Consider the following 9,717-nt stretch of genomic DNA (forward strand, 5'->3'; position numbering starts at 1 on the left):
GCAGGAACTCTAAGGAGTGTTCAGGACCTGCACCAGACACAGATAGCATGACTGGGTCTCTAAAAGAGAGGGACCAGGGTCTACACAGCATAAGTGGGAGTCTTTTCTCAGCCCTGAACGTGAGGGAAGTTCCACATTATAAGCCTGCAGACAGGATACAGGAAAGGGGGCAGGGAGTAAGACCTGCTTTGTTAGAAACTCACGTCCCAGGTGAGAGATCCTAGCCCTAGGGAACGCTTTGTAGCTGGGGAATCACAGACAAGTCTCAGCTCAGGCCCTTTTGATCTTCTTTCCCCTCTTTTAAAGATTTATTTATTTATTAACTATACAATGTTCTGCCTGCATGTACACCTGCAGGCCAGAAAAGGACACCAGATCTCATTATAGATTGCTGTGAGCCACCACGCGGTTGCTGGGAATTGAACTCAGGACCTTTGGGAGAGCAGGCAGTGGTCTTAACCTCTGAGCCATCTCTTCAGTCCAACAGTACTATACCAAAAGGTCCGTAAACAGTTCTTCAGGAGAGCTCTCCAAGCTATCCTGGACGAGCGTTGCTACCTTGTGCTGGGTCCCTCAATGACTCAACTCGCCCCATCAAACCCTTCTGTGGTTTCCACTAGGTTTGAAAATAAAAGTCCATGTTGAAGATCTTGGGAGAGAGGTTTCTCATCGTGCAGCCCCATCTGGCCTCGCCCCGCCCCCCCCACCCCAGGCTGGCCACTGGCCAAGGCTCAGTGCAGAACCAAGTCATCAAGAGTCCTTTGTCCTCAGAAGTTGCCATTCCGGCACTCTTCCTCGGTCTGTGCACCCTGCTGGGCTTCAGACCCCGGGACTAGCGGCTGACATGCCTTTTGAACCAGGGCGGACCTGACCTCTGGGTTCTCCCAGGATCCCTGGGTCCCTACCTGCTGCGAGGCTTGGCTGGCCAGCCCGGGGGAGGAGCTTCCCCTCCCCTCCCCTCCCCTCCCCTCCCCTTCTCCCCGCCCCCCCCCCCCGCCCTCGCCGTCCCCAGAGGCTCTTGACCCTATAATCCAGACAATTTGGTTCCCCCACCCGCTTCTTTCTGCGATTCTTCCCTCTCTCTCTCTCTCTCTCTCTTTTTTTTTTTTTTTTGCATTTCCTCTCTTCTGTCTCTCTCTGCTTCCCCTCCTGCTCTCTCCTCTCTCTGCGTGTGAATTTTATCTCTCCCCACTTTACTGTCTTTCCCGAAGGCAGCCTCTCTGGCCCCAGGTCTTTGGGATCAGTGAACCTTCCTCCAAGAGCTGCTCCCAATAAACTTGCGTTTATGTACTTTAACTTGTACTGAATTAACACATTTTACTGCCAAGTGATTCTTACTACACCCGTCTCCCTCCCTCAGCTTCGAGAAGCGCGGGCCATGTTTTAAGGTCTCATACGGAGGTGCTAACGGTCTGGTACTGGCCCACTGACTGGCAAATATTCAGTAAATACAGGATGAATGAGCGATCTTCAGCAGAAGTCTGTTGAGCAAGAATTTTTGAGTCTTGTACTTTTCTTCAAGGTCCTGTGTCACTCAGGGGCATGTTTAGATGTGGCTGAATGCATTTTATTTTTGAGACAAGTTCCTTGTGGTCATTTGAATGAGAAATGTCCCCACAGGCTTGGGTATTTGAGCACTTTGGTCTCCAGCAGGTGAGGTTATTTGGGGAGGTGTTGGAGGTGTACCCTTGCTGGAGGAACTGTGTCCCTGGAGGCATGCCCAGTTCTTTCTGCTTTGTGCCTGTGGTTGAGGGGATAAGCCCTCGGCCATGTGTCTGCTGCTTGCTGCCCCAGTTCCCACCGTGATGGACTCTTCTCTCTCTCTGGAACTGTAAGTCCAAATAAACCCTTCCTTCTATAAAGCTGCCTCAATGTTTTATCACCACAATAAGAAAGTAGCTACTACAGTCTTTTATGTGGCCCTGGCTGACTTGGAACCTACAGAGTGGCCTTGAACTTGCAGCAACCCTCCAGCCTCTGTCTCATGAGGGTTGGCTGGCATCACACAGGCTTTCGCTGCTGCCACCTGCCCAATTTGATGCTAATGTCACCCTCGGGCCTGTAGTTTTCTGCCTTGGGTTTTAGGGATGAACAGCTGCAGAGTGAAAGCCAGTTTCTGAGTGCGATCAACAAGAAGTTATATAACCCTGATCAAAGTTAGGGCGGGGATCCAGGCATGGTCCCCGGCAGCGGCTCTGATGACTCCTGGGTGAATCACTTTTGGAAAAACAGAGCGGGGATATAGTTCTATGTAATCAAGAAGAAATCCTTCCTGCAGGGCATTCTCACCAGTAAATAGTCCCCAGTCAGAGCCTCTGTGTGATCCTTAAGCCAGCTGCAAAGGCGAGGCGGGGGGGGGGGGGGGGGGGGGGGGGGGGCGCGCGTATGAGGGGGGGAGTTGGGGACTGCCTGGAGCCTCACCTGAGGGGATGGGCTAGCAGGCTTGGGGATACTTCACAGGGTCCCCCTCGTTGCAGAGGGACAGCCAGCCCAGCTGGCTCTTATGTTGGGTTGCTGAAGAACAAATTTCTAGAAGAAACTCTGTCAGGCCTGCTGCTTGGTGGGTCCCTGTGGGAGAGGGGCTAAGGGAGCTGGTTTGGTGTTTTTTATTTTAGGAAGGGGCAGGAGGAGAGAAGAGGAGGAGGAGGAGGAGCTTGGCTAAAGGTGTCTTTTTCAGATGTGTTTTGCTTCGAAAATCAACCCAACACAGTAGTCCGAAGGAGAGTCTGTGCTAGATGCTCACACACCCTTCACCTGCGATCCCAGTCCTACTCCCCAGTTCTCCCGGGACTCAGTCTCCAGATCTTCAACCCTAGCTGAAGCAAGCTTACCCTTGACTAAGCCTGACTCAGCCACCCGTGATGGCATCTTCTGGGCGCTTGTCTTTCCCACGACGCAATCGTGTACGCTCTGTGGGCAGGCAGTCTGTAACAAATTTTCCTAGGATGGAAACCAAATGAATATAAAAATAGTTGGGCCAGATTGCTGGCACGCACCACGGCTCCGGAGTAGCCCTGGGACGTCTGGGCCCAAGCTGGGTGCTTGGCAAGCTAGACTCATACCCACTTTCCTTGCACCTCTCCCACTCAGCGTGCCCATTTGCACAGCAGCTCCAAATGGCAGCCGAGGGGGATGTGCACTCAGGCACCGTCTTAAGGCTCTGAGTGTTTATTTTTCACAGTAGCCAGAAAGCTGCCTGGTAGAGAACAGGTGCTCACTTCCTGGCCACCTGGTCGACCTGAGGTTGGCTTCGGGTGGTCAAAGTCCCCAAAGACTTCAGCTTGAAATGACTAGAGAGTGATAAAGCCAATTTGGGAGGATGACTTTTGTCTCTGGAATGCTGGCCACCCGAGGATAAGCTTCTCAAACAGAACCTTCCCTTCCCTCCTTTGTCCCGGGAGAGCTCAGGTTAGAAGCCCTGCATTCCACTCCTTCACCAGGGATTAATGAAGGTGGACCAAATAGTCAACGTGGCCAGGAGATGTTGGTGGCTGTGATGGGTAATATTGATTGCCAGCTTTCCAGGATACAGAATAACTGAAGAGACAAGCCCCTGGCTGAGTCTGTATAAGGGATTTCTCTAGATTAAGTTAAAGGAGGCGAGAAGAGGAGCCACGCTAACCGCTAACCATGGCTCCCTCCGTTCCTGCTGCACAAAGGGGAAGGCCAGCCGAATACCACTGCTCATCTCTCTCTTTGCCTCCTGACTGCAAACGCAGTGTGCTGGACCTAACGTGATGGAATGAGCCAAACTAGAAATGAATAAACCTTTCTTTCAAGTTTTTTCTTTTCTTTTTTTTTTCAGGCATTTTGTCACAGCAAGAAAAGTAACCAAGAGAGTTTGGCAATGAATACCTTGACATATGGTCCGGGGATATTTGTTCAAGGCCAGATAGGGAAGGAAGCAAAAACACAGGAAAGAAAAAGGATTTTGGGATGGAGCTTTGTCAATCCCTGGCCAGAGTCCCCTCTTTCTCCGTGGGTGCAGGGGCTGCTTGGGCACCCTGTGGGCACAAAAAGTCAGCTTGTCAGAGAGATCCCATCGGATGCAACTGGTTAGCTCCCAGGACCAGCCCTGCATGCGAAGGGCTCATTATGAAGGGAGTTTGGTTTTGTATTTTGTCCCCCACCTCCCCACCACCACACACACAAGCCAAAGGCAAAGGAGGAGGACTCTTGAGCAGTGCTGCAGCTGGAAGCCTCAGTTTGTGGGGCAGTGAAATCACCGTATATGGCTAGAGAGGAAACCCTCAGCAAAGATACAAATAGGTCATCAAGTAATGGCAAAACTATGCAGCTGAATGGAGGTGCTCTGCAGCCTCCGCTCAGCTCCAAAGGCTGAGCGAACTCCAGGACGAAGAGCTGCAGTCCACAGAGGATGGGGGACAGGAGACACTCCCTTGTGTCCCCGAGTCTACCTCTTCTAGCCCCCAAGTCTGTGGAGCATCTCTGTGTTCCCAGTGGCTGAGCTCAGACAGGGGCAGGAGATTGCTGGAGATGCTCTCTCTGGTGACTAATGAACAGGAAACAGACTGCAAAAGACTTAGGAGAAGCTATAATTAGCTCGTGTCCTAAAAACACTCACTTGGGACGAAATGGAGTTAACACACTGGGAGGAGGAAATTCACGTTCTAAGCAAGCCCAGGCATCGGGCGGGAAGTGAGCTTTCCTCCCGGAGAGCAACTCCAGCAGCTCTCAGAGGATTAGCCACGTTGCCAAGTGTGCCCAGCTCTGCTCCTTGAGTGGGTCCCCAAGCTCCTCTTGCTGCCAATAAGATGTCCTGGATTGTGTGGGCTTCTGGGTAATCCCGCTTCATGGGGCCCATGACGTAATCTGATATGCATGAAGGATTGAGATTCCGAGTTCAAGAGTGTGAAGGCTCTCGCTTGGGGACATTATGGATGGTATGGAAACCGCTCCTCAGAGGCCCACATGGTTGAGCGCACCTGGTCCCCAGCTGGTGGCACTGTTTTTGAGACACTGTGGACCTGTAGGGGCCATGGCTTAGGAGAAGGAAGTGGATCTCTAGTGGCTTTCCGTATCCTTTTCAACAGGTTCCCCTCTCAGCTTCATATCTTTCGTTTGACTCCACCCACTAGAGCCTGGGAAACCTACCAGTGGCCGCATATCCTTCATGGAGATTGACTCACATTGTTGTGACAAAGTATATGAAAAAAAAAACAACACAACAACAACTTAAGGAGGGAAGGGTTTGGTTTTGGCTCACAGTGTGAGGATGGCACAGTCTGTTGTCCTGGGGAACCTTGCAGATGGCCCACAGCGTGTGGCAGCTGCTTTGCACATAGCACAAGCAAAACCCTTCATTTAACCCTCAAGGCGCCCTGCCCAGCAGTCTACTGCCTCCAGCTGGACAGTTCCTGAATTCCTGCAGCAACAATCAACTGCTAACAGCTCTTTGGAAAGGCTGGTTTGTCTGTGTGCAAGTGGCCACAGCTGCTGTGAGTCTAGGAGTGCAGTGCCACGTCATGTCCAGACGGCCGCGTGTCACAGCATTCTTTCCCGTGCCCCAGCCCCCTCTTCTGTGATGTTTTCCTGAGCCCCGAGCCACAGGTGAGGGGGTAGGGAGGGCTGATACAGACGCCCCATTTGGTACTCAACATACATGCCAGGTATTTGGTCACAATAACAAGAAAAAAAAAATCTAAATCTTGGCGACATGGGAAATAGAGATGATATTTTAAGAAAATCCCTTATGATTGCCTCAGTTTCCCCTATATACCAGGTGGAAGTGACCTGACTCACTTGAATCCAGTGATGGAGGAGAAAGCAGGTCAGGAGAATTGGCGGTGGGTAAAGTGTAGTGTGGGGTTCTAACATTTGCCAGGACACTTGGTTGCTAGGTCCCTTGGAGTAGCGATGTGGACAAGTGTAAGACTGTTGTGGGTTTTTTTGTTGTTTTGTTTGTTCGAGATGTTGGTCTGGCCTTCTGGACTTTCAGTCTTTTTTTCTTTTTTCTTTTTCCAAAGCCTAACAGCAAAGGAAGCTCCAAGAAAGGGAGAGAAAATAGATGTACCCTGAGTAGGGTGGGAACTCAACATTTCCTGGCACTTACACAATGTGCCCATTCCTTACGGTGCCCCCGGGCTCCAGAGAGCGCTGTTTGAAGACCAGAGATCTAAAGTCCTGACCCCTAGGACTGGCCATCCCAAACTCTTTCTCATGGTTCTTTTACTTCCTCCACTTACAAAAACTGTTGCTGAAATAGTGAAAAGCAGTGATTATTCCTGTAATGGCATTGTCTAGAAATGCCAGTCAACACAAAAGGACAATTCACGTCTCTCAAGCCCCTGACAGTATCCTAACATCCTTGGGATCCACGTGATGGACGGACATGCAGACCACACTCAGCTCTCCCTCTCCCCAGGAGCCCTACCCTCTGCCATGTGATCGTGCAGCCCCTCTGCTAAGAGACAGACACTCTTTCCCACCCAGTGAATATAAGCTGGCCTGGGGATTTGCTTCAGACAGTGTTTAGTGGAAGTGATGGGCTAGCTCCAGGTAGGCCTTAAGAAACTTTGTGTCCTCTTCCTCCTCCTCCCCCTCCTCCTCCCCCTCCTCCTCCCCTCCTCCTCCCCCCTCCTCCTCCTCCCAACCCCATATTCCCTCACTGCCATAAGAACAGTTCTACTTTAGCCTGCCGACAAGAGACTACACAAAGCAGAGGTGTCTCTGCATAGGCCCCCTGGACCAGCCACCTCTGGCTCACCTGTCAGCCGCCTGCCGACACATGAGTCACCAGAGTCACGAGGGGTCATAAATGGCAGCTCTGAGGCCTGTGCCTTGAGTAGTCTGTTCCTGCTTCCACTATCTATGGCTGAGTTACGAACCACCCACTGCTGAATACTTTATACTAACTGCAGTCTGAATGTGAAATGCCCCTTATGTACTCATATGTTCAAATGCTTGGTCCTCCCCCTGGTAGTGTTGGTTTGGGAGGTAGGATCCAGCTGGTGGCAGTAGAGAGCCTTGAGGGTGATAGTTCATGTGGCCTCTGCTCTGACCTGTACTCTGATCCCTGGCCCAAGCAGCAGCCACAAGCTCCTGTTGCCATGGCCACCTGCCACACATGCCCCATCATGATGGACTATACACCCTAAAACTGTGAGCCAAATAAAGCCTCGCCTTCCTTAAGTTGCTTCTGTCAGATACTTTGTCACAGTGATGAGATAAGCGACTAATACAATACTTAAATACAAGCTGGGGCTGGAGCTCAGTTGGCAGGGTCCTTGCCTAGGGGGGATAGTGCTAAGTGTCTGACTTAACAGAATCTGGGACCACGTTGAGTTAGCCTGTGCTTAGGCTTATGGGAAATCACATTGCTGGTATTAATTGAAGTGTGAAGTTCTTCTGCAGGGACCCTGGTGAGTACTGCCTACCACGGGCAGTACAAGAGGTGGCCACCTAGTATGTGTGACCTTGTATCTCTGACCTTTCTCTTTTGATCGCTCCTACCCACCTAGTCCCTAACGTTTAAGGCCTCTTTGGTGTGGATGGGAGGAAATGCAGTTCTCAGCTTCAGATGTGAATAGATACAATCCTGTGAGCCAAGCCCTCTTCCAGGACCACGGTGGGAGAAGTTAGACTATCAACTGGTTCAGTTAAGATTCATAGCTGACTCTTGTCTAGTGGGGAGGACCAAGGTTGTCAATCTGCCAGCCCCAGCCAAGCCCAAGGGCTGGATGGTTTGCAACTATCCTATTTAGCTTCTCCCAGTCTCATGTACTAGTGACACTAGGTTGACCCCAGCAGCAGTAACCCCAACAGGACAGTGGAAAGAAGATCAATGGTTGTTCCTCAGTTTCAGACAAAGCTCCCTCTGGGCTGGCCGCTGTATTCTCCTCTCCAGCCTTCCCCACAGCCCAGTCTGACAACCAGGCTTCTGCCTCAGTTCTCATGGTGTCTTAGTCAGTGTTCTATTGCTGTGAGGAGACACCATGACAAAACCAGTGCTTATGAAAGAACGCGTTTAATTGGGGGCTTGCTTATAGCTTCATATAGTTAGTGCACTGTCATCACGGCAGGGGGCATGGTACCATGCATAGCGCTGGAGCAGGAGGTGAGAGCTCCATCCTGATCTGCAGGCCAAGAAAGAGGGGGGTGGGTGGAGGGGGGGGAGGAGAGAGTAAGTGAGTGTTGGTGTTGGTGTGGGCTTTTGAAAACTCAGAGCTCACTCCCAGTGATAGTTCCTCCAACAAGGCTACACCTCCTAATCCTTCCCTGGTGACTCAGCATTTAACTATATGAACCTACTTAAACCACCACACATGTGTTCCCTGCAAGGATGGAGTCCCCCTGAGTCCCATTTGGCTAGGACCTCGAGGTTTTGCTATCTTCCTTTATCTTCTGCCCTTATTTAGTCCAGACTTGGTTCCTGAATCCAAAACCACTTCCTGTTTCAAACAGGAAGTCCTCTCAGAAGTGAGGTGATTCTGCCCACCTGGGGCCAAGTACACTTGGCAAATGCCAGATCCTCTTCCAGTCAGAGCTCCCGCCAAGAAGCCTGCCAGCTCCTGGAGGCAGTGAGCTAGCTCTCCTGAGAGCCTGAGGCCTCATACTCCTGTCCTGGCTAGCCTTCATCCAGGACATTCTGATGGGAAACGGTCAGATACCACCCATACTGACTTGGTTTTTGGCTTGTGTTGGCACCAACATCCTGTCTACTCTGTTTTCCTATGAAGGGGGAAATGAGTGAACTTTAATTAAGCTAGTATGTCACAGAGCTTGGGGGAGAGCTAGCTTCCTCTGGTAGCTATCAGAAGAGGAAGGCATCTGGTAGCTGAGGCCAGAGGGAGGGGGAAGTGAAATCACAGGGCCAGAGGCTTCCTTCCTGGCTGAGGTAATGCCTCAGGATGTTCTGTATACAACTCACCTGAACCTCCAAGCTCAGGAGTGACAGTCCCTCCCTGCGGGGGCCTCCTCACCCCCAACTCTAGCCTAGGCCACAGGCTCCCCTTCCTGTCTCATCCAGCCACTGAGCAAACATGACCTTCGAACAGTGTGGCAAATTCATCAAGGTGAAGGGTATTGTGTCCCCCCGACCCCCAGGCGTGCAAGCGAGCACTTAAGCAGAATAAGTCACCCCCAAGTGCTGCTGGAGGGATCCCTGGGAAAGAGTGCACATTTATTTATGTTTACTAAGCCCTACTCTAACTCTGGCATCTCCTCTGGTCTTGAACCAAGTGCCTCTGCTAGGCTTACATGGAGCTAGGTCACAAGGTTGCTTTTCTGTTCTCATCAAAAAGCTTGGAGATTCCTGCCCCCTCCCCCCCCACAAGGCCATTGGTCTCAGAATTCTCCCCTGTACCCATCAGATGTCTGCCTTTAGGGAGGACCCTCGGCTGACAGTGGCTGTGGTCGTCCTCTTCTTCCTCTCTTTCCTCCTCTTCTGCCCCGCCCCCACCTGCTTTCTCTTCCTTTTACTTTTCTTCCTCTTCCTTCCTCTCCACCCGCTCCTGCCCTGAACACATAAGATTACTGTGCGCAGACAAGAACACTTTGGAATGTGTGCCCCACAGGGCCAGGCTGTAGACTCTAGGAAAGAGAGGGGCTCTCCTTTCTCCTGACAGCCTGGGGCTTCCAGTTCCCACAGTTCCCCGTTCCCTTCCTTTCATCTCATTCTCCTGTCAATGTCCTCTGTCCCCTCTCTTCCTTGCACTGTCTTTCTCGCCTCTCTTTCTCCTCTTTCACCCTCCCTTT

At 51.4% G+C, this 9,717-nt stretch overlaps 1 long non-coding RNA gene across 1 annotated transcript in view; it reads left to right on the plus strand.

Annotated features, from left to right (window-relative positions):
- Window positions 1-6,590, plus strand: part of LOC311592154 — a 26,338-nt gene extending 19,748 nt beyond the window's left edge. Inside the window, exons 3-4 of the long non-coding RNA XR_014777316.1 lie at window positions 1,725-1,831; window positions 3,806-6,590. This is a non-coding gene — a long non-coding RNA (uncharacterized lncRNA). The remainder of the gene's footprint in view (window positions 1-1,724; window positions 1,832-3,805) is intronic.
- The last annotated feature ends 3,127 nt before the right edge of the window (window positions 6,591-9,717 follow it).

This window comes from Acomys minous (genome assembly GCF_964271855.1).
Source record: "Acomys minous genome assembly, chromosome: 2".
NCBI lineage: Eukaryota > Metazoa > Chordata > Mammalia > Rodentia > Muridae > Acomys > Acomys minous.